The 25,281-nt window shown below is 35.0% G+C and overlaps 2 protein-coding genes across 3 annotated transcripts in view; both read right to left on the bottom strand.

Moving 5' to 3' along the window:
• The window catches only part of LOC123316268, a 34,131-nt gene extending 27,430 nt beyond the window's left edge, over nt 1–6,701 (bottom strand). Inside the window, exon 1 of the mRNA XM_044902244.1 lies at nt 6,252–6,701. The gene's annotated coding sequence lies outside the window, so the exon portion shown is untranslated. The remainder of the gene's footprint in view (nt 1–6,251) is intronic.
• LOC123316271 (synaptotagmin-15-like) overlaps nt 1–25,281 on the bottom strand; it is a 153,408-nt gene that overhangs the window by 110,037 nt on the left and 18,090 nt on the right. The window lies entirely within an intron of this gene.

Below are 25,281 nucleotides of genomic sequence, written 5' to 3'. Positions count from 1 at the left end.
GGGAAAATTACACAGCGTACGAAAACTGACGTAATTGACACCTCAATTTAGATGGCCTCAATTTTGCTGGTATTTTCCGGCAACATTAAAGGCGAAATATGACAGCTAGTTTGTTACCGAATTCAATTTCGAAGCGCAGGTTATCTTTGATCACCCTGACAAAGAGAGGGCAAAGAAGCAATTTCCCCACAAATTACTATGTGTAGCTACTGGTTGGAGTCCTGGATGATTATATCGTTTTCGCACAAACTAAGTGGAATGAAAAATAGAGAACGTATGGATGAGCTTCTCATGTGTGATGAATATAGCATGGTGCATTAATTTCATTTATTACCAGAACAGTGACGAGCTAAATGCGAGGAGAACAAACTGTTCGCGAACAATAACGAAATATAATTGAAAAATTCTTACAATCGAATAAACCCAGTTCAACAGGAATTAAAATTCTCATCACTGAGGGTGGATTGTAACAACACAACAAACAAACTTTAATTCACTCAATTTCCTCACAGAAATGAGCTTCTTTTTTCAGAGAAGTAAAAGAAAACGGTGGCTTTTAAGACTTATAAGAGCCAAGCTCTGTGAGCGATAGATAATTCAAGAGAATCAATAAGCTCGAAGGGTCTCAACTTGAATAATTAGTAATAAAATCTCTTTGTTCTCTAAATACAAACTCGAAAAAATAAAGAAAGCCAGACGACGCTACACTCTAACCGAAACAAATTGAGTAAAATTTTTTTACCAAGCTTTCATATGATATTGATAATACTAAAAAACAATTAAAACTTGGGGAGGTTTCTATTATAAGTTAATACTATGCGTAAAAAAAGAATAAAAAGGCTAGAAATATCCTTTCAAAGGTACCTAAGCCGAATAATTTTGAATATTTGAATTCTCTGGCTAGATCATCAGGCCAGTTCTTCGACATCATTATACAGGGTGATTCATTGAGAAATGTGGAAACACTCAGGTTAGAAAGTGGATGCTGAGTTGCTTCTGAATGACCCTAATTTTATGAGTCTATAATTCCTCATTACGAAGATACAGGTTGATTTATTAATTCTCTCTTTAACTTATAATCTTTATAATATTTGGTTCGTATGTTCTTTATTCTAGGTGGTGGATAAAAATAATAAAAAAAGTCTTATTCTAGTTTCGATCTTGAAAAAATCTAAGGTCTAAAAAAATTAGTATGTACTACTCAAATTAAATTTGGTATTATGTAATATATCTTTTTCATTAACTTGAGTCAAATCTAGATGTTCGATAATGAGTTGAAATTGTGTCCTCCAGATTTAATCCGTAAAATCATTCACTATTTCTGTTATCCTATAAGGAAATTCCAGTCTAATTGACAAATGATAGGACATACGTATTCATAATTTGGACAAATTATTATTATCCGAAATTTAATTAAGTTGTATCTTGAAAAAAAAAATCACAACATTTATTCATTTTACAGGGTACAAATATTTCGAAAAGTAAATTCTTGAGGTCAAAAGAAACGCTTTTTTTCCATACCTTATTTTCTGATTTGACCTTGATAAAAAGATATAGCCATTTTAAATTTTCATCATGAGCTAAACCACCCCTGGAGAAACAAAATTCCCTTCAGAAAAACAAGCTAAATCTATGACACTACACATCTATCTATCTTTCAACAGAGTTGTATTCAACCGAAGTACCCAATTTTCCGAATACCACAGATATTTTTGAACATCGAATTACTCGAAAACGGCGAATTATACGAGAAAATATGAAAAATGCTTTTATTTTACAAAAGGTTAAATATTCCTTAGATAGCGTCCAACTCAGTTTCAAGAGTTAAGTTCTTTTTTCTTTATATTTTCATGGTACGTAAAGGTCAAAATGAGAAAACTTTATTACGTGGGTGATATCTTGTGTTCGAAAAAGATTCATCAAATTAATGAAGAACTATATTCCGATATTCATTTCATTCGATAAAACCGTTTGTGAGATGGAACTAAAAGTAACATTTTTTATGGTTTTTCAACATACTTTATATTTCAAGCCGACTCGGAAAAAATGGTAAAGGAAAAAAGTGTTTCTATTGACTTACTGTTAAAATATTCGAGTCAAAGTCAAAGACTCACCCTGTATAGATATTGGAAGTAATTGAATAGAACAATACATTTCAAAGTTTAAACAAAACAGAAAATCAAAAAACTAGAATTTTTCTTAACTAGTATAATAATTTTTTCATCGAGAGTATGATCATTTTTCTATCTTCTGATGCAATTTACACAGAAATAACAATAAAATGGAGCAATCTGTAGGTAAATATTCGCTGACTTGAACTGCTCTTTTGACAGAGACCATACTAATAAAATATTACAAACATGTATGGGGAGGTTTATAAGTTATAATCAATCAAAAAATGTAGAAAATTCATAAATCACCCTGTATCTTGGTTATAAAGAGGGATAGATCTATGAAATATAGGCGTCCTCTATCTACCGTGATTGTATGTGCAAGAGCGCAATGAATCAACCTTTATTGCATTGTCATCAGATTTACCTACACGTATATGTCAACTTTGTGCTCAATCGCAAATCGATATTTTTGTGTACTTTCGCAGAACCCTTCGGGACCACCTATACTTAGGTCCCATTCAAGTCGAGCAATGTGATACGAATGAGGAACTGGATTCGAAAATATTCATCTCAGTAATTAAGAGCTTCCATTTGCTTTGTAGAAAACCCAAAGTACATTTTCCACGAATTAACCTTGTTGAAAGTGAAGGATCCAATTCGCTAAGTTCTGCACGATGTATCCTAAGTGCAAAATTAGGAAGATGGAAGCAATGTTATAACGACAAGAAGTAGAATAATCTATGAAAGAAAACATCTGAGCAGTTGGTAAAAGAACCTGGAATGAGTTCATTTCATCAGACTCAGCTTTCGAAGAAGATGAATTCAACATTGCATCGGTTCCAGCAAGGGTAAACAGTATTATTACTAGTTAATGGAACTCTCGGTAGTTACAAACCTGGTATCTAGTTATCGTCGGAAAAACACTTCGACATGATGAGTTAGAAATAGAGTGCAAGTATGAATGAAACGTGGTTCTATGTATGTAGTAAAGCCCCAATTCAATTAAAAGTGAAATTCATTAAGAAGAAACTTATGTATTATGTATGGAACAATATATCGAGTGAGTTGTCTTCACGACTTTTATGACATGAGTAAACTTTTCCTGAAATTTCCTGTAAGAGTAGTGCAGAAATATGCTGTATTGTTTTTTTAATGCAGCTTCTAAATCCAGCCTTCATTGCCTCGATGGTCACGAGCTTGTTGGCATTATTACTGTTGATTAGAAATTGGGCTGTGTGCACGTAGAAGAATCGCAGAGATCTCTGAGATTATTAGTGTTTTATACCCTTTTGAATCTGTACAAACACTCTATTTGATTGAAGGACATTCAATGCTCAATGATCCCAAACACAATGATATTTGTCGTCTTCCACTAACCCTCCAACTGTGGGCGATAAATCAGAATGTGGGTTTTAAACAGAAACAAAATGTGTCCTTTCAGGAAACTCAAATCAATAGCTACCACATACCTAGTATTTCCCAAGACATCGTGCCCAATACGAGTAGAGCCATGTCACTGTCGGAGACAACGTCAATTACCTGAGCCGTTGGTTGAACAAGAAAGTGCGATGTAAAATTTAGAACTTCAAAGAGCGGCAAATTGAAGAGATTGGAGTATGTAGTGCATAGCGCATAGCTTGGGCATTCGTGACATTCATTTCAACAACTCCATATACTTTACTATCTGAATAACGATGAAGTGGAGTAAGATTCAGGCACATACTATTATACACTATTGTACAATAGTGCTGGGTCAGTTAAATTTTTTTTCTGGAAATTTTGTTTCCACTACGAATCTCTGGAACTGCGCAAGAAAGAACATGGAGCCAGTAACATTTTCTATATCGCAAATATGTGAAAAGAACTGAATGAAAGTCACAAGACAATGTTTGTTGAAAGTGTATGTTTTTTCTTCCAACATTTATCTAATTATTTGTGAATGAATCAAATTCGAGATTGTTGGAAAAAAAAATAATTGGAAATTTACTATCTGATTAAAGAAAATTAAATTTCAGAATTAATTTATTATCGAGAGGTAGAGGTAATTTTATGCTTTCAACTCAACAGTTTTTTTGACAACAACACATTCGACGAAGCGAGGGACGAGGCTGTCTTAGGTCATGTAGCAATGGCTCCGACCTTTAGTACTAGGAAATTGTCCGATGCATCTGGTGTTTCACGAACAACAATTATGAGAATCCTTAAACATCATAAATTCCATCCTTATAAGATACGATTGGTTCAGGAATTGAATGAGTATAATCACCGACTCCAACTCTATGAAGTGGTCAGTGAAAATATTAACGGTAATGAAAACTACATGTTCGATATCGGTTTTTCGTACGGGTGTTCATTTTATCTTAACGGCATTGTAAAACGGCATAACTGTCGGTATTGCTCTGATGAAAATCAAAGATTATTTCGTGAGGGTGTTTGGGTAGGTATTTATGGCAATCATATAGTCGGTAATCTTTCTGGCCAGATTTATTGGAGAACGCTATTTATCCAGCCCTTGTGCAGGTATTGGAGAATGCAAAAGACCATCAAACGATCATTTTCCAACAAGATGACGCACCACTTCATTTTGTTCAAACGGTGCGTCAGTTCTTAGATGGAAATTTTCCTCACTCCTCAATTGGAAGAATGGGACATATTGAGTGGCCTCCCAGATCACATGATCTTGATCCACTGGACTATTTCTATGGAGTGACCTGAAATCCAAGATTTACGCTACCCAGCCTGAGTCACTGGATGATTTGCGAACTCTGATCATTAATGAATGCCGTCAAATTACTCCAGAAATCTTGAGTAATATACCTACGTGAAATTTTTCAGCAAAACTCATATTACTGCATGGAAGTGAATGATTTCTAGTATTTAATAAACTACCCACAAAAGTAGGTAGGTACTTTTCTACTATTTTCATTACGTTATCGATGCAAATTTTAAAGAAAAATTTCAGGATCAGATAGTACTCGATAAGATCTTCAACATGAGGTATCGCAGCACCTTATATCCCTATTCACAATCAAGGGGTTGTGCTAAAACCCCTGTTAGGGTGTTACGCAGTTACGGGGATGCAAAAAGTGGAAAATTTGTTCCTCACCGAATCAGAAATTGACTGGTCCAAGCGATTTTCCACATTTTCCACATTTTCATTTCAAAGCCCCACATTTCTACGAGTATATTGTGCTGTTTTGAGGAAAACTAAGAGTTGACATGAAACTTTTGTTAAACTTTCCATGACTATATTTGATAGTTTTTCCGATAGCATATTTGGATATCTAGTGAAAAATACTATCATATTGATGCTTCACTAATCGACTCTTCTGAATGAATAAGTCACAAATGCAAGTGATCTGTTTCAGTGAAGCAAAAAAGCAATTAATTGTATTTTTCTGAATCGCAACATGTCAAGAAAAAATTAGGTGGTTTTATGGATGAAGGACTTTTTACAATTCCTACTGAAATAAAATTAAAAGACTGAAAAATCTTGGTTAGATGATATATTGGAAGGTTCATTCTCCTTGAAAATTATTATGAAAAAAAAATTCTGAATAAGGAATCTTTGTCGAACACTCTGATATAGGATCTGAAACGTTACGTTCATTGTTATTTTTCCAATACCAATTTCTGTGCAACATTGTCTTGAAGAAAATGCGTTAAACAATAGCTTTCTAGACATAAAATAATTTTTCAAAAAACTTTAAAATAAAGCGCAATTTTTTATTGTATCATTAATTTTTTGGAATGAATCACAACACCTTTACTGATATAAATGAAACGGAGCTTTGTTTGAATGAACTTTGTGACTAAATATTATCTATAGATTACTCTTCTGAAAGATAAATTTTGAATAAAAAAACTGAACAACTTTTAGTTCTGTGAACATGCATTGATTTCGAGGAAAACAAGGTCTAGGAAACTTATATAATCTATTATTCCGTGAGACAGAGAAGATGACGAAGCTGGAAGCTCCTGCAGTTGAGAAGACTTTTGTTCAACATGATAAGAGTTGCCTCTGACAGGATATTCATGCAATCGATTTTCAATCAGTCCAGCACATGTAATACCGGAAAACAAGCACGAATTATCTCGTAACCGACGTTCTAGTCCTATCGAAAACAAATCAATTACCTCCACAAAATAGCAATTCCAGTGGTCGATCCCAAATCCACAAGTTAGATAATCAGCCAGGCGGATCTCGCAAAAAAACTCTTCGATTAATCCAAAGGGTATGATGCAGAGGAAAACTGTCACTTTCACAATTCACATAATTTTACGGTACGTTAACGGGCAGTGGACTAACTTGTCTGTTGACTCTTACTTCTTCGGCAGTCAAATGAGAAGTGAGTACTGCTGTTTGAGCTTAAGTAGGTACTCGCTCTACTTGACGTATTGATGGTGGTTTAACGCTGAATTTACAACGTTAAATTCAGCTACAAACGGCAGCTTAGCAGTGGGTGAAAGTGAGACTGCGATTCTGTTTCTCACCAGAGGCCACTTATCTCCGCTGCTGTCACCGTTACTTGTTATTACTACGTTTATATCAACTCTGTATCTTGTCTGTTCGGTATAAGTCCAAAAATCATTTGATGGCGTCCGATTTAAAAATATTTTACATGACTCCTGTGACAATATATTATGAAAAATTGCCTTGATGATATACAGTGTATTTAACGAGTGGTTGGCCATAGGCTAGTGGTGAATGTAGCTCATCTAATACACTGCGCAAAAAAATTAAGGCACATTCTGAAAATCTCAATTTTAATGAAAGTTAACTCTACATTGACTTTATATTTTCATGTTCTCTCGGGAAGGTTTTGAACGAAACAAGACACATTAAATGGAAGAAAAATTCAGGATTTCACCGAATCTTATGTGAAAAAAGAGAAATGAACAATTTTCAAAATACTGAAATGCTGATAAGTGATTTAATACTTGGTATTTCCACCCCTTGCCTTAATTACAGCTCGGCAACGACGGTTCATGTTCATACTCAAAATGAGTGATCTTAAAATGTTCTGATCTAATCCTTCCCAGATTTCTCCGAGTTGGATTCCTAAGTCATTAAGAGTAGCTGGATGATTTTCTGAACTTCTCAGCCTTCTATTGAGGTTGTCCCAAACCTGCTCAATCGGATTGAGATCTGGACTTCTTGCTGGCCATTCCATTCGAGAGACTTCAACCTCTTCAAGGTACTCCTGAACGATGCGCGCACGATGGGGTCTGGCATTATCGTCCATAAAAATGAAATTTTCACCAATGTATGGGGCAAATGGCACTACATGCTCTTCAAGAATGTTCATTATATACTTATCAGCATTCATAGCTCCATTATCAATGACCACTAGGTCTGTGCGAGCAGTCAAAGATATTCCACCACATACCATAATCGATCCTCCCCCGAAACCAGTAGTATTCAGGAAATTGCACTGAGCATATCTTTCATGTGGACGTCTGTATACAAGGGAACGTCGATCACAATGGTATTTTTTTTTTGTTATAGCAGGGGGAATCTGCGACCGTGAAAACACGGGGCTCTATCTCTCGCCCAGAGGAACCCATTTCTAGGGAACACTGTGGGGTTACTCACTCTCCTGAGTTCGCGACCCACTAAACCTAACCTGCTTTTTGTTGGTTCCGGGCATTTGCCTATAAACCATTTATCCCTTAATCGGTTGATTTCTTCTTGCACATTGTCGTGCTAGGGTTTTCATGTTCGTCCATTTCGGATATCTCTTCTTAGTATAGTTTTAATAAGTTGTCGTACTCATTTTAATCTCTCCTCAATTGATCTCTCGGTCTCCTTTTGTAAATTCTCATTCTTCTTCTGTCTTCCTCCGGATCGTAGTCCACTAGTCTCCTGAGTTCTTCGTTTGGATGTTCCTTCGCTGTTTCGAATAACTTTTCAGCTTTCCTCTTCATAAATTCGGTGATGGTTTCCCACTTCAAATCTCGATATATCTGTTTGTTCCTGACAAACCAAGGCGCATCTATGGCACATCGTAGTAGCTTGTTTTCTGTTGCCTGAATTCTTTGTATATGGCTCTTTGCCGCGAATCCCCAAGCACCTGATCCATAAGTCAGTTGCGGTCTAGCAACGGCTTTGATTATTTTCAATTTTGTCTCATTTGACATGTGGCTCTTTCTACCTATCAGCGGGTAGAGCATATTCATCGCTGCCTTGGTTTTGTCAACGGCTTGTTTGATATGGCTTCTCCATGTTAGACCTTTGTCTAGGGTGATACCTAAATATTTTGCTTCGTTTTTCCATTCGATTTCTTCTCCATCTACCTCTAGATTTGTTGTAGTTCTTAGTCTCCTCTTCTGCAGTAATATCGCTTGGCTCTTTTGTCCGTTGAGTTTTATTTTCCATTTAATACACCAGTCATTTATTTCATCTATAGCTTCTTGTAACATTCCTTCTATAATTTCTGGCTTGCGATGTCGCATTGCGATTCCTGTGTCGTCGGCATATAGTGTCAGCATAGTCCTTGGAGATTTTGGTATATCGTGAATATATATGTTATACAGTAACGGCCCAAGTACTGACCCTTGAGGCACCCCTGCTTCCATATATCTGGCTGTGGAGTTTTCTCCTTCCACTTTCACGTAAAATCTTCTGTTCCTCAAATAATTCCTAATCAACTTGCACAGTTTCATTGAATATCCAGCATATCTCATTTTGTAAATCAATCCTTCATGCCATACTCTGTCGAATGCTCTGGCGACATCTAGTAGTACAAGACCCGTTGCTTGTTTATTTTGGAATCCTTCTGTTATATATTCTGTGAGTCTCAGTAATTGCTGTTCAGTTGAGTGGTCTCTTCTGAATCCGAATTGCTCTGCTGGAATGAGATTCAGATTTTCAGTTTCTTCTGTAAGCCTCCTAGCGATTACCCTTTCTACTACTTTTCCTAGGGCGGACAATAAACTTATCGGCCTGTAGTTTTGGGGGAATTTCTTATCTTTGCCTGGTTTGTTGAACACTATGACTTCTGCAGTTTTCCACTTTTCCGGATAGTGTTCAGTCCTCATTATACCGTTTGCAATATTTGTGAGAGCAGCTATACCTTTTCTAGGTAATTTCTTCAACATAGCATTCGTTATTTTATCACTTCCGGGAGCTTTTCTATTTTTCAAGCTTCTGATTATCTCTTTTATTTCAAATGGAGAAGTTGGTTTTTCTATTTTGTCATCTACTGGTGGTTCGTCCATTTCTTCTTCGTTGTTCTCTACAAGATCTTCCAGCTCGTCATTATCGTCATCAGGTCTGTAATTTATTCTCGATTCTCTTTCTATCGAGTCCGCCAGTGCTTCTGCTTTATCGATATTCGTATATGCCATTCCTCTTTCTCCGTGGAGAGGTGGTATTTTAGTCTTTTCTCTTCTCAGACATTTTTGCATTTTCCATGCAGAATGATCAATAGTATTTAGTTCTCGAACTCTTTTGTTCCATCTATTTGTTCTCATGTCCTTCAGGGCATTTTTTAGAACTTGGCTGTGTCGGTTTAGATTTCTCTTATTCATATCTGTTTTGTTGAGCCTGTATGTTTTTCTTAGTCTCCGATTTTCCCTGATGAGATCTTTGATTTCTCTTGGTGTATCACCGTGTGGATGTATCGGTGCTGGTCTCGTTATTTTCTTTGTGCTCTTTTTGTAGGCATCTATTATATTCTTTTCTAGTTTATCAACTGCTCTTTCTAGGTCTTCCGGTGTGTTGATTGTCGGTATTTCTGTTACCTCCGATTGTATCAGATGGCTATATTTCGTCCAATCGGTGTATTCTCTTGTTTGCATTAGTTCTCTTCTTGGCCCATCTCCTATTGTTAATTCGATGGGGTTGTGGTTAGAGGTTCCGTCCCACAAGGTCTCTATCGAGAATTCTCTAGTGATATTTTTCATAATTGCGATATCAATTATATCTGGTAATCCATTTTCGAATGCTAGGTACGTTGGTTCTTCAGGTCCAATAACGATAGCTTCATGTTTTTCAGCGAGATCTTTCAGTTTTCTGCCATTTCTGTTTTCCATCCTGCTGTTCCATACTGGAGATTTGCAATTAAAATCTCCGATGCAGATTTTCGGGTTTGTTCCCTCTAGTAAGTTGTTGATTTCTTCTTCCAATAGGTTATTTGGGGGTCTTTTATATGCCGATGTGACTTCGACTCTTTGTCGATTCATTTCAGCTACAATCGTCACTGTTTCTATTTGTGACTTGTCAGATCTTCCTTTAAAATAGTGTTTCAGATCTCGTCTAACCAGTAAGGCAACACCTCCCCCAGTGTTTGCGATTCTGTCACATCTATATATCTCATAATTCATGATATTCAATCGCGTATTTGGTTGTATTCTTGTTTCCTGTAAGGCTATAATATCAGGTTTTCTCTCTGATATTATTTCTTCTATCTCGGGTTTTCGAGTTCTGACCCCGTTTATGTTCCAGGAGACTATTTGAAGGGAATTTTTCCTAGTTGTATGTTCCATTATTTCAGTTTACTGAACATTCCTTGGAGTTTTTTCTCCATCTCTCTTTCAATTTTCAACATGATTTTGTTGAAAATTTTTTCAGTAAAAGTGTCTAAATCGTCGGCGGATTCAGAGACTTTTCTGTTTTCTTTTGTTTTGTTGATCGTAGGTTTAGCTTGGGGCATTTTCGGTGTCTCCTTCTTCTGTACTGGTTGATCACAATGGTAGAGTCAGAATCTAGACTCATCTATGAAGAGAACTCTTTCCCAATCGCTCTCTCGCAAAATCCAAACGCGCCCTTCGATGGGCTGGAGTAAGAGCTGGGCCTCTTGCCGCGACACGAGGCCTTAAATCATATTCTCTGAGGCGATTTCTTATTGTCTGAGTGCTAATTGGCACCTCATGAGTTGGCTCAAGCTGAATTTGAAGGAGGCGAGCGGTTGCAAACCGTTGTCTCAACGAAGAAACTCTCAAGTAACGTTCTTGAATGGCAGTTGTTACCCGTGGTCTACCCTGTCCTGGTCTTCGGACCTTCATACCTGTCTCCCTGAATCGCTGCAACATTCTGGACACACTTGTATGGGAAACTCCAAACCTTTCTGCAATTCTTGTGTATGTCCACCCTTCTTCTCGCAAAACTACCGCTTGGGCACATTCCTCTTGGGTCGAATTGCGTGTTTCGCGTTGCATAGCGATCGAGTGTAGAAAATCAAACGAAAGAAAAACTATTGATCACTAGAATTGATCGAGAACAACTGATTTTAGAATGGAGCCAATACATTCAAAATCTGATAATATCATCTATTTTTAATCCTGCGGGGAAAAAACATCTGTATTGAAGAAAACCGTTGAAAGTGGATAACATATGCATGCATAATTCTGATAAAAACAATTATCATTGAGAACACCCTCAGTTGTAGAATAAATTTGAGATTTCCATAATGTGCGTTAATTTTTTTGCGCAGTGTACTTTCAGGAAAGTTGTTTGCTTTGTACTTTAGGCCGTTAATATCTCCGAAAGTATCAGGAATAGGGATACGGAAGTACGAGACAAAATTACTCGAATGGGGATAGAGAAGCGAACAAAGTAATAATAAATAGGAAATAAAGAAGTTTGTAATATATTTTGCATAAGCAGCAACGTCTATATTAATAGGCCACTCTATATATCAAGTCTAGTTTCCTCTCAAAATTTTCCAGGAAATAACTATGTTCTTATAAAGAATCTGTGGAATATGAACAAATTCTCCAACTCTACAGTGAAAAGTGCAATAAATATGCAATGCAGCTTTTCAAGTGGTCCATGTGGATACGAAGGATATTCAGAATTAAACTCTCTCTACCAACATTTCCAGTCGAGTCAGGTCACATTCAACTCGTTAACGTTATCCAAATCCAAATCCTTTCCAATGAATTACTCTCATCGAACTGCTGACCCTAGCTCTTTTCCTAGAATAGTTTTGGTCCTGTCATCGTTTACAAGTCCCATAATCCATTAAGCAGTAATTATTTCGATTTGTGCAATCGACATGCAGTGGCTCTCTTCGGCTTAGTTTTGATGTAAACTTTGCACTCCATTGCTAATGACGAGGGTGATGTAAATGATCTGATGTTATACGAAAATGTAGCATGTTTGTGGGAAGCTGAAGCTTGATATTGAATTATTTGATCTCATGTTCGGAGTTTGATGAGGTTTACAGTAGATTAGATTAAATACTGCACACTACGCAGTTCTAGGGGAGGAATCTGCTTGTCTTGATGTGGATTATTCGGGTTCTAAACACCCACGTTGAAGTAAGAATATAATATAGTGTTCTGATTTGTTTTCTTTCTATTCAATCAGTGGATTATCAGTCAGAAAAAAAGTTGACTTCTCTCTCTTTCATTTTTTCAAATATTGGAATTGCCCAAAACCTGCTCAGTAGCAGAGTCATTCAGGCATTTTGAAAATTTTTATCTTAGCAGTGGTGGACATTTTGAAAAAGGAAGAATGTTCCCATTTAAAAATTGCTGCTTTTTCATCCTCACAAAAGGATGTGGATGCTCCTCTTGTAAATCAAGCTGCATCATTTCGATGAAAAAGATTAATTAGGAACTTTACGAATAGATAATCCGAATGACTGACCAGATAATTTCATCAATGTTAAGAAATGACATCTGTTGCCTCCTATCCTAGACGAATATAGGATATGAGAAGAAATATAGGAAATATTTGAGCCAGAGTCGAATAAAATCATTATTTCTTGTTTTGCTGCTTTCCCCTACAATTTGAAACAAAAACCTCCCAATTTCAACTAAATAGTCTAAACTTGCCTGCACCAGAGATGATTGAGTAGAGAGATGGGAAACGAAGCTATTAAAGTGATGTGAGCGCCATCTGTGTGTCAAATGTGTTTCTAAGAACCCAAGAATGGTTAAAATAGTAATTCGAGGGTCATTTGCGGAAACATATGAAATTTTGTAAGATTTCAGATGGCCATTTTGATCAATAAGGTTTTCAATGTTTTGATTCTCGTACCTCCTTTTGTTTATCTAGCCAGTTGCTGATTATTGAACTTTTTTGTCTAATTTCTTGGTGAAAACCTCAGAATATATTTCGAAAATTATTGCATAGTGAAGAACTGTGGATCAAATTGAATGGATTTTCCGAAATTAGGTTATTTATTTTACTGAGGAAAATGGAGATGTGAGTATTGAAATCAATACTTATTGATTTTTATTTTCAGTGCTCCGAAGTGGATAAAATTTTCAGGGCGTAAAGTCCTGCTGAAACTACTGACTACTCCATTTCCATTGACTGCAAGTTAATTGAGAACTGTCCATCCACGTAAATTGTTGTATGCAGGAAGCATCCCTTGCACGAAGGGTCCATTTAGAGCAATTTATGACTGTTATACGTCCATTCAATGATTCTCAATTGCTATACCTTAAATATATTCAGAAATGCAAAGGTTTTATTGATTTTGACCTTCTGTGAGTGTTTTGTTCATTCATTAATCAGTTTGTATATTATATCATAAAGAAACTATACTGACGTTCTAACATACAGGTCTTGTATCTTGTATCCCTACCTTTTTCAAATTTTGTTCCTTAAAATTCTGTAAATAATATGTAAGTACCTAACTGAAATGTGTATGCTATGATGTTATATTGAATATCGGTTTATATTAATTTCTGATATGAATTGAAGGATTTCAAATAAGTTTATTAATTCGAAATAACGTATTGCACAGAAATTATACCTTTGCATATACACTATAGCAGTTCGCCATATACTTTTGTATTCTAGTCAAAGCTTTATTCGTTGTCCATAATTTAAAATTTTTGTAAGCTTTTCATTGCGAATGAATATATATAGCACATCCGACAGCGTATTCCCTTGATTTCAATCGATTCCAAACAATGTTCTGATGAAAACTAACATACTGGTCACAAAAAAATCATACTTTTGTATGATATTTGTTTTCTGGTCTCAACAAAGTCGATATTGAAATACAATACAAGTTATACAATTAGAATTTCGCGCCCTTCAATTATGACACAGAAAACTGTTATTAAACACTATATTGTACTGTACAATAGGTTTTCAGCGCCATCTCATTTTCAAAAGTGTTTTCACGGGCCCAAAATGTAGTCGGTTTTTAGTACCTAATAGAGATATTAGGGCGTTGTCCTATCTTTCTACTCTATAATCTTTGGTCTTTACCTAATACACTCATTATCATTTCAGAAGAATGAATTAAATGGCTCGTTAAAAAAAAAACAACAATTCCCATTTTCAACTTGGTCTATTCAAGGCACTCTTTCAACTCACAATGAATTTAAACTATATTACCTACAATAGAAGCGTTAAATAGGTATTTCAACTTATAACCTTTATATTCTCCAATTATGTTTCCTGATCATGTCTACCTATCATCGGGGCTGCTCTAATGAGGCAGCTCCTCCGAGAAATCTTGTTGCTGTAGGTAATCGCTTGTTTAATTAGACGGTGAAGCTAATTTACGAATCTATATTTCATACAAGAAAACGAACATCGTGAGGGGGGTGTTGTTCTTGCTGATTAATTCAATGCTGCAACGCCTTTGGATCTGATAAAGCAGGTTCTAATTTGAGAGTTAAGAGCCGAGGGCGGCTCGTCAGTGGGGGCAAAGGAGGCTAAGCCTGAGGGAAGCACCAAAATCATCATGTAGGTATATCTATAACCTACATATCTAATTTTCATAAATAAATTTAAAAAAAAAAATAACTCTTGGACCCCAGATGAGAATCCTTCGATTCATACTCGTGAAAATGTAGCAACACATAGCGACCATGTTGCTTTATTGCAATGTGTGTTGCCATTCGCCAATTCAAGTTATGATATCATAACTCACACGTATATTCACTGTTCTCCTAAGCTAGCAGGGCATAAATTCAGTCGACTGAGGAGTTCTACTCGCTGGTTCCCATGTGTGTGAAGCTGGCCCAGCACTTTTCGACTCTTGTAAAAAAAATTGTGCTGAATTTTGTTTGGTTTGGGCCACATGGTTCCTTTGAAATTTTTTTCGACTCCATACAGTTCTCACGGTATTCCACAAAATGTATGGAGTGGGCCAGCTCAGCACTTGAGTAGAATAATATGTGCTACATTTGTGTTGACTGGTGCTGTAAATGTTTTCTCCAGAATTCGTGGAATTTTCCGTTAAATCGCTAAATTGAAAAAAGCTAGATCTACACTTTGTACTAACTTGTGTCCTTGAAATTTTCAAGAAGATTCTTCTAGTTTCTGGAGAAATAAAGATTTTGAACAAAAATTAGTTTGTTGAAATTTTTTTAAATAATTGTGCTACATTTGTGCTGACTTGTGCAATTGAGATTTTCAGAAAAAGCTTCTAACTTTTTCTTGAAATGGTGAATAATAGAAAAAATCAGTGGATTGTTTGAAAATCAGTATACATGACAATAGACCTTATATTCAAACCGTTGAGGATGGCAACCCTTCATGCACAACATAAGACTCGTCAAGATCTGTATAGTGTCATAAATTATCAGAATAACAATAATGTCAGAAGTCAGAATTCAACTTTCACAAAGAAATCTCTCGTAAATTGAGCTTAATGAACTCCAGCTTGGATAACCGATGATTAATTATTATTATATTTTTTCTGTATAAACTTTTTTGCATCAAGAAGGTGATTCAGACAATAGTTTGGCAGATGAAGTCAAAATTTCATTTTCGTCGGAGAATTAACTTGGACTATTTTTGCACTATACGACAAACTTCTTTATTCATCAGCTATCCATACCTACTAGAGCTAAATTTACGAGATTTTTGTTATGATAGTTGAATTCTTACAACACGCTATTATTATACACTTCAGATAATTTATGACACTATGCAAAACTTGACGAGTCGTATGCTGTGTGTGGACAGTTGCGATCCAACGATATGTTGGTACACTGATTTTCAAACAATCTACTGATTTTTTCTAATATTCACCATTTGAAGAAAAATTTCGAAGCTGAAAATCTAAACGGCATAAGTCAGCAAAAATGTAGCACAATACATATAAAATGTTCGACAAAAAAAAACACGAAAGTGCTGGAAAAACATTTTATAAAATCTTTATTTTTCGAGAAACAAGAAAAATTTTCGTGCAAATTTCAACGGCATAATTTAGTAGTTACACATTCCATATATTTGTTGGAATATCTTGAGAACCCTATGGAATTAAAAAAAAATCAACACGGCACAAAGCAGCACAAATATAGCAAAATTCACACACAATTCTTGCTAAATTTCAATTTTAAAAACTTTATGATTTTGCTACTAGATTGTATCGAAAATATTTTGGGTAAGATAAAGGAAATTATTGCACATTGTATTTGGAGGAACAATTTCATATAATATTAATTTCAAAAACTGCACGAGCTATAAAGAAAAAACTAGAAAAAATTAAACTTTCAACACTCTGTAGCTACGTGACTAAGCGTTTGCAAAATTTTGTTTATGTGAAATTTTTGACCTATTCAGAGAATATAGCCCTGAAATTATCCTATTTAACTTCGAAACACCCAGTAGAAATTTCCAATATGTAATACAATAATCACCTGCCGATATATCCTTCATCAACATACATACATTGAATATTTTTGTCACTCTTCTACTCCCAATTTGATGAAAGATTTCAGATGGATCTATGAGCTAATCACCCTTTCACTTGATGCTCTATTGTGATCAGGCAAAACAAAATCTCTCCTTGAAAAAATTCCAATTTTCTATGTAATCAGTGGCAATTATAAAATAATCTGCATGAATGTTGATGTCACTTCTTTATCCAAAGGTAATTGTTTGATGTCAGCAAACTCTCCTAGGAGATCTTATAACCATGTCTCTTATTTTAGGATTATGTTAAGTCATTTGAATTATCACTTTCCCTCTTCAAAGAATAATTTAAATGAAAATAATTATTCAAATCTATTCATTAGTTTTCCAGTTAGTCAACTCTGAAAAACAACTGGGTACCTCTTATTTCTCATTCAGAACATTTGGAAGGAAAATTGATTTTTATTATTTATTAAGAATGGCCTCTATATGTTGATACAGGTACGGACAACATTCAGTTTTGACATATTTAAGTATAATAAACAAGAATGTAATTTGTAGAACAGAGGGAAGTACATCTTACAATTAGCATTACAATTATCGGAAGGAGAGCACTAAAAAGATTTATTACCTGCCTCATATTTGGCATAAATGTTCTGCTCATTATCAATAACTTCACTTTCAGTAAATTATATATCTTTGAATAATGATGAATACAGAAAAATATGGTTTTCAACGTTGTTCTGGAGAGAAATCTGTATTTTCTTCCACATTTAACCAGTCAATAAAACTGTGTAATTAATTCTTCACGTCTTCTGCAGCCACAGCTGAAATTAACATTCCTGGCCGACTATAATAATGTTTCTTAATTCTGAGTCATTTGAAAGGGAGAACAACTGGGAACTCAACCGTTGTCACCAACAATGAAACAAGATAGAGAGGTCTGGTTTATAATTCGCTTTCGTTTGAATCAACGGTGAAAATGCTGAATCCGGTTACATGATCCAATTTTTCCCGGTATATTTCAACAATTTTGATTTAGATGATATTTCATGAACCTTTTGCCTGCTTGAAACGTTTCATAATTATTTCTATTTCTAACAAAAGCTAACTCAATTATGTGAAAATATAAAAGTAAACCAGGAAAATAGATAGCCTTCTTTTGATGGGAATTGTTTGATTATTAGGGCCCTTTTATGTACCTATTTTTTTATTAAGAGGATGAGATGGTTGTATACTTATTGTACTATTTTCGTGTATTTTCAAATCAATGATTCAAGAACCTACTCTCCAGAAGTGTTATCGTATGTAACTAATTGCACAACTGTATCAAAATTACCGATAATTTTGAATGACAGCGTGTCAAAAAGTCCTCCTTCGATGTCGGGCTCTTTCTCCAAAATATGAAAATGTCCGAATGAAGTTTTCCAACGAGAACACGCTGAATTGCGGAATTATCTGGTTATTTTGGTGCAGGAATGTAATTCGGGGCAATATTTCCCGAATAAACTATGATTCTTACGGATTATTTCATAATCAGTCCCTTTAATTTCCAAGCTTCCATCAACCCCGCACTAAAAATGATACCAAAGGAAAATTCAAACTTAAAGAACCTTCAAATTTGATTATGAAACTGGTAGTCAGCTTGTTATCAATAACTATCCCGTACAACTGACAAAAAAGAAGAGACGCAGAAGTACCTTTGTTTTAATATTTTTCATTTATATATTATATATAAAAAAATAATGACAATAATAGACAATGCAGCTATCGATGCATTAACGGCAGAATAGGATGTTTAAGAAAGCTGTGCCTGTGGTACGTCATTGTACCAATATTTTCGCCATAGCTGTCTCGATAATTGATGACATGAGTATGCCTGTAAGAGGTGTTGGAATAAGATTCAGATTTGATATAAGCCTGTTCAACCTGAAGCGCCTCAAAACACTTATAAAGTTTACCACGGAACTTCAATATGCAGACGACTGCGCACTTATCGCTAGCAGCTCAGAAGATCTACAGATAATGTTGGACACCTATAAGCATATATACGAAGCTTTAGGCCTCAGACCCAATATTGACAAAACCAAAATACTGGTAAGTCCTCCAGAAAGACTTCAAACAGATATCAGCCTGTAGGATGATACTCTAGAACAAGTCGAGCAGTTCAAATACTTGGGAATCTTCATAAATACTAGAGCTAACCTTCACACGGAAATACATAACCGTATCAATTCGGTATCACGGGCATTCTGGAAGCTAAAGAGCAGAGTGTTTCAAAATTACGACCTCAATCTGAAGACCAAGACAGCTAAAGCAGTGGTCCTCCCAACGCTTCTTTACGGAAGCGAAAGCTGGACATATTCAACAACTCGAACAAACGCCACAACGTCATCTAAGGCAAATAATACACATCAGATGGATCTACAAAGTTTCAAATGCAAAAGTCTTGCAGCGCGCGAGTTGTATAACAGTTGAGACTCAAGTAACCAGGGTCCGACTCTGATGTAGCGGCCACATTCTGAGGATGCAAGACACAAGACTCCCCAAAATAGCTCTGTATGGCAAATTCACAGAATGAGTTCGGAAACCAGGAGGCTCGAGAAGAATTCAGTTGGTTGGTGACTATGCATGCCCGGAGTGTGGAAGGATCTGTAGGTGACAGATGGGTCTCTTCAGTCACAGGAGGGCACACAGTCGCAAGTAGCCCTAAGAAATTATAAGTTTGATGGCACCGATCTTTTTGTTTTTGAATCTTTTTGTAGATTTTTTCTCGTACTGGAAGTACCATGGATATGATCTGTGCAATTATCGCAGGGCTCTTTCGCTTTCTGCAGTGGAATAATTATAGCTATCATTTTGCGATAATTGCATTCCATTTGCAGGAGTTTTTTAACAGGAAGTAAATATTCGAAATCTTTCTCTGATGATTTAGAAACGAAATATTCCTTGACTTTTAAGAGGTAGGAGGAATAATTTTTGACAAAAAGTCAAAAGTTTTCTATTTCTCAATGGCCTTTAACAATTCATTGCGATAGGACCACGCATTTTATCGATAGTGCATCGTGCATTTATAACATCCTCATTCGTCGGAACTGTACCACTGAACCTGTAACACGGAAAACATTGATCGAAGGAAACAAGTAAGCACGAGTAAGCAAGCCCTCAAAATGCAGTAAATTTATCCATCAATATTTACGTCTATTCGTGAAAATTCGCCTCCTACATCGTATAGTAAAATATTGTAATTGAATTTCTTCGTTGGTATGTGTGTTCAATCGACGTGAATAACTACTGTGAACAAATCAAATTTTACCTAATCGATAATTCACCGGAAGAATGAGAATGTGGCTTGGGATTATGATTATTCAATTATTTTTTGTTGAAGATAGAGGAGCTGATTGAGACGAATGTAGTGCTTGGAGTTCTAGTTTTTATGGAGGAAATCAGTATTCCGCTCATTGGGAATTGTTTTTCAGGATATTATACAATATATGGATGGTATTGATTTATTCGTGGAATGTTTCATTGTGGCTTATTTACCCACAGTAATTTATGTGATGCCAGGGATATCCTACAAATACTTATCAATCCTTGAAGAATTCAATAATATCGAAAGCCTGTCTCGTGTCATTTTCCTACATACCCCATGGCTCAGGTATAAGCTAAGAAATCGCAGTTTTCCCAGGAGAAATCGGGTATAACAACAAGATAAATACTTACGTAGGTTGGCTAAAACATCCAAGAAAAATGAAATTTATGCTAGCCGAAATCTCTTCACAAGAACTAACGTAGAGAATGATATGGAAAGTTTGTAAAGCCTTAAAAGTTATGAAAACTCGATAAATGGTTTTAAATTGACGTTTCCAAATCCTAAAGTAAAAAACATAGGTACGTGGAGAAGACTTTTCCCTCCCATCTTAAGAAATGTTTCAGATTTATGAGATAAGGATTCTACTGAAAACTTTTCGAAATTGAAATAGATTTTTCAATGTATAATGGATAAAATTAATGATGTTGAAATTTACAGATCTTCAAAGTTTCAAAAATCCAATAACTATCAAACTTCAAAAGAGAAATTAGTGAATGTGGGTAAGAATAATGCATGAAATTCATATCTGATTCAGATTATTCCGTAGAAAAATGATCAATTTTCATTTATACTGCAACTTTCTAAGGATAATAGAAGAGTTTATCAGTCATCCTTTGGGATAGGTTGAGGGTAATTGAGTTTTTCGAATGGTAAGCCTAATTTTTTGCGTCAGAAATGGATAGACCCATTGTATCCGATGGTGATCTTGTAATTGACTGGATTTTTCATCCATTCATTCTTTGTCATTGGGATCGAGTTTATTTAATTATTCAATACGAATTTCGACTTTTTCGTGCGCATTTTCAGCTCAAGTTTTAGGAATGTTTGATGTTTTTAAGTGTTATCAAAAACATGATTTATTGGTAGTCACATTATAGTCCTTTGAAACGTTTTCAATAAAGTTATTTTCTTTCTCTTTCTATAAGTAGAAATGGATGAGAAATTATTAAAACGTCATAATTTTCGATAATACAAAATTTCAAATTCAATAATTTTTACTATGTCATCTCTGGGTACAACCTTTCGTCTCAAGGTTGAATAAACTGTACCAGATACATACTTGGATGATTTTAAGCTCAACATGTTTCGAGCTAATAATAGCTCGTCTTCAGTAGGCTTCACTTGGATTTGAGAGCCGAATTCATTCCAAGGATTGTAAAATGATGAAAGCAACCAAAAGGCATAAATATTATTTAAAAAAAATACATTTCCATCGAAAGAGTTTTTTTTATTATTCACAAGGTTGGCAAACGTTCCTGAACTCGTCCAATGAAAGTACAAACCGATTCATTGTGAACTTCTATTAAAGATCAAAAGAATTTTTCCTTTCGCCTCTACTCAAGAAAAGAAATGCTTTTCGCAGGATGGAAGAAATACTTCTATAATAATAAAGCAATTTTATTTACCCAACAGGAATAATCCCAATTATAGGGTAAAATATGCAGATACATTTTCAAGAAAACGACAGAACCAATAAAGATGAAAGAGTATCAAAGAAGAAAAAAAACACCAAAGTTTTCTTTTTCTGAGAAAATGGGTGTTTCAGAATAAGGTTCTGTGAATTCGGGATCTCATTCCCCAGATTATTTTATGATACAAAGATGCTTGGACTACGGATCTATGACGCATTGTTTCTGAGATACAGGCTGTTGAATTTGAAAAAACTTGGTTTTTCGAAAATATTCTTGAAACCTACACAATAAAGCACATTTTTTCAAATTTAAAATCATTTTCATAATTAGAAATAAAACAAGGTGAAAATTGTGTCTTGAGTTTTTTACCCCAGATGAATACTTTCTGAGATAAAAATACAATTTCATCTGAAATAGCTACGAAATTCTAAGATTCCTTCCGAAATCGTCTAGACACACATTCATCACACATTGACACATCTCCGTCGCCTTTATATTTGACGTTTACTTACTCGATTATTTCGTTTATTACGACATTGGAATTAACTACTGATTTTACAAAATATTTTTATTTAATTTCAACACCCTGTTTGTCAGGAACAACGCATCAGAGACCCAAAGTCCAAAGAATCTTTATATACTTAAAATCATCTAAGGAATAAGAACACGAATTTACGGAACCTCATTCTGAAACACCCTGTATATTTCAAGGTTATATTTCGCCTTTGTAATTTTCACGTAAACACGATGAAAAAGGTTTTGCAGAGAAACAATCTCACCTGAATAAGCTACTATATATAAAGCGAAACAATTGTTCTGGGAAAATTAATTTCGCGTCATTTGAGTCTCACAGAATTCGCACAGTATAAAGTCAACCTTTTCACCTTATTATATTTGAGATAGGCGGAATGAGAATATTGGCGAGTAAACTGCATGAAAGAAAACATCCCAAAGCGGTTAGAACTGAGGTTTATCTCGAGTAGCTGGAGAATAAAGTTATATTCATCCAGACTTTTATTCGCGAAGTACGAGATAGGGTGTTGGAAGAGGTCAGTAAGCCGAGACGATTCCGAGAAGGAATTGGAACTTCAAAGTTTGTGGGAACTCTAAAAACGCGCCCATGTTTTCCCAACAGTATATTGGAAACTCGGGGTATTTCGTATTTCTTTCAAAGATGATCCAACACTTCGTTGAGTTCGAAGTGCATTTCTACATCTCCAGCCGCGCAGTTCTTGGATTCAATTAGATTTCAAGTTATTTTTTTGATTAGATTGAAGTGCTTCGAATTCTTTATAACTGAGATTACAGAGACTGTATTAAGACAACCGTCAATAAAAAAGGTCACAGTGTTAGGGAGCAATGGGAGCAGGTTATTCAATCCAATTAAAGAAATGTATCTTTATATTTTTTACCATCTATCTAATCAAATAATTTAGTCCTTCTTTGCTTATGCAAAATGTTTGCACTTATTGGTCACGTAACAAAAAGTTCTCATCTTCCACTTCCATTCCAATAATTTCCATGAAAATTTCACGTGTTTTCTTTATTTTCAAATATTAGGAGTACATACGAAGGCGTAGAAGGGCCCATAATATTTTTAAAAATTTTCGTTAAATTCCGACTTTGAAGTTGGAATTTAGTTAGATTCTGAGTTCACAGTCGGAATTTTATTTACTTCGAAACCGATACAGGCTAGATGCACAGGGTGTTCTACCACGACATAGATTATTTCTCCATATATACAGAGGGATTGATGGGAGGTTTTGCTTTCGTAATACAATGTGTTTCTGTTTTAATGAATACTGGAATTCATTCATATTTTGTGTTCGTACATTTATGATGAATGTGATTGTTATTCATACAGGATGTTCTTTGATATTATTCAACTCTCCCTTGCATGATGAAATCATATGTAATGTAAAGGGTGTTTCAAATTGCGCGGTTTTTTTTAAGAATAAATGAAATATGGATGCCGCACCGAATTCGTCTGGGTATTTTGACATTTAAAAAGTACGATGTACGACATTTATAAAAATGGCGTCGTACACGATACAACAACGCGTTGAAATTGTTAAATTAATTAATGAAAATCGGGGTTCTGTGAAAAGTGTTTTTAGAAAATTACGTGAATTTTGTGGTTTACATTATCGTCCATCTAAAAGCACTGTTGGTCGAATTATTAACAAATTTCAAGAGACTGGTTTGGTGATAATCGAATTTTTGTGGCCAGAATATTGATAAAGGGGACATTTGGTTTCAATACCTCACTTTGCAAATGACACAATTGATTTATTGAAACAATAATTTCCTGGACGAATAATCTCCAGAAACGCTGATGTCAATTGGCAACCAAGTTCATTTGATTGGACACCGTTGGACTTTTTTCTTTGGGGGTTATGTGAGAAGCCAGGTCTATAAGAATAATCCACAATCGATTCCAGAACTGAAGAATAAAATAATTCGTGTCATAAGTGAGTTAGAGCCTTAATCATGTCAAAATTTCATTGAAATTTAAACAAAAGAGTAGACGTCTGTACAGCTTCAAGAGGAGGCCATTTGGCCGATATTATTTTTCGTACATAAATGTCATAACTGATACTTCAATTACCAATAAACAGTTTTTGAAAACGATTGCAAATTATGTGTTTTATTTATTTAAAAAAAAAAACCGCGTAATTTGAAACACCCTTTATGTATGTATTCTGAAAATCTTATACAGGCTGTTCTATGACGGCTTCGGTCTTTTCTCGATATACAGAATGTTTTATGAAAACTAGTTTTCCATATGTAGGTAGGTACATAGGTACAGGTGTAACACCTAAATTTAACACCCTGTATTTGACCTCAAAAATGGAATGACAAGCAGTTCTTTCAGATCACTTCATATCTTAGAAGCACCCTTTACGAGATAATGGCGAAAACTTCAAAATATGGAGTTTTTCTATATAGAAATTAATGAAGAAACTAGTTACGCCAGAGATTAAGACATGTTTTTTTGAGTAGGCAAGTTGGCTACTCCTACACATGAATAAAAATATCAGCTCTGGAATATACAGAGTGATCATAATTAATCCTCAAACATCAACTATAAATAATCGTCGAAAACTTCTTTATTTCAAATGGCACACCCGGTATCTCTATATCTCGTTGAACGTAAAAATTAATTTCGTAACTATCTTCATAAGGTTTTCCTAAACCTTAACCTGATAGTTTCTCAGCAGTTTTTTACTATTATTTGTAGTTGATGTTGGAGAATTAATTATGATCACTCTGTATATTCCAGAGCTGAAATTTTTTATTTATGTGTAGGAGTAGCCAACTTGTCTACTCGAAAAAATGCTATCTGTATCTCTAACGTAACTAGTTTCTTCATTACATAATTACTAGTTAAAAAATATTCCATATTTTTAATTTTTCGCCATTATCTCGTAAATGGTGCTTCTAAGGTACAAAGTGATCTGAAGTTATTCATCATAGTTTAATCTTGCCAGTTCATTTTTGAGGTCAAATACATTTAAAAAAGTGTAACTTTGGTCTATATCTTTGTTTTAGAACACCCTGTATATATGACAATAATTTTAAATTGTGCTTTTGAACACCCTA

This window comes from Coccinella septempunctata, chromosome 7, assembly GCF_907165205.1.
Source record: "Coccinella septempunctata chromosome 7, icCocSept1.1, whole genome shotgun sequence".
In the NCBI taxonomy this organism is placed as follows: domain Eukaryota; kingdom Metazoa; phylum Arthropoda; class Insecta; order Coleoptera; family Coccinellidae; genus Coccinella; species Coccinella septempunctata.
This window is presented reverse-complemented; position numbering and strand designations above follow the sequence as displayed.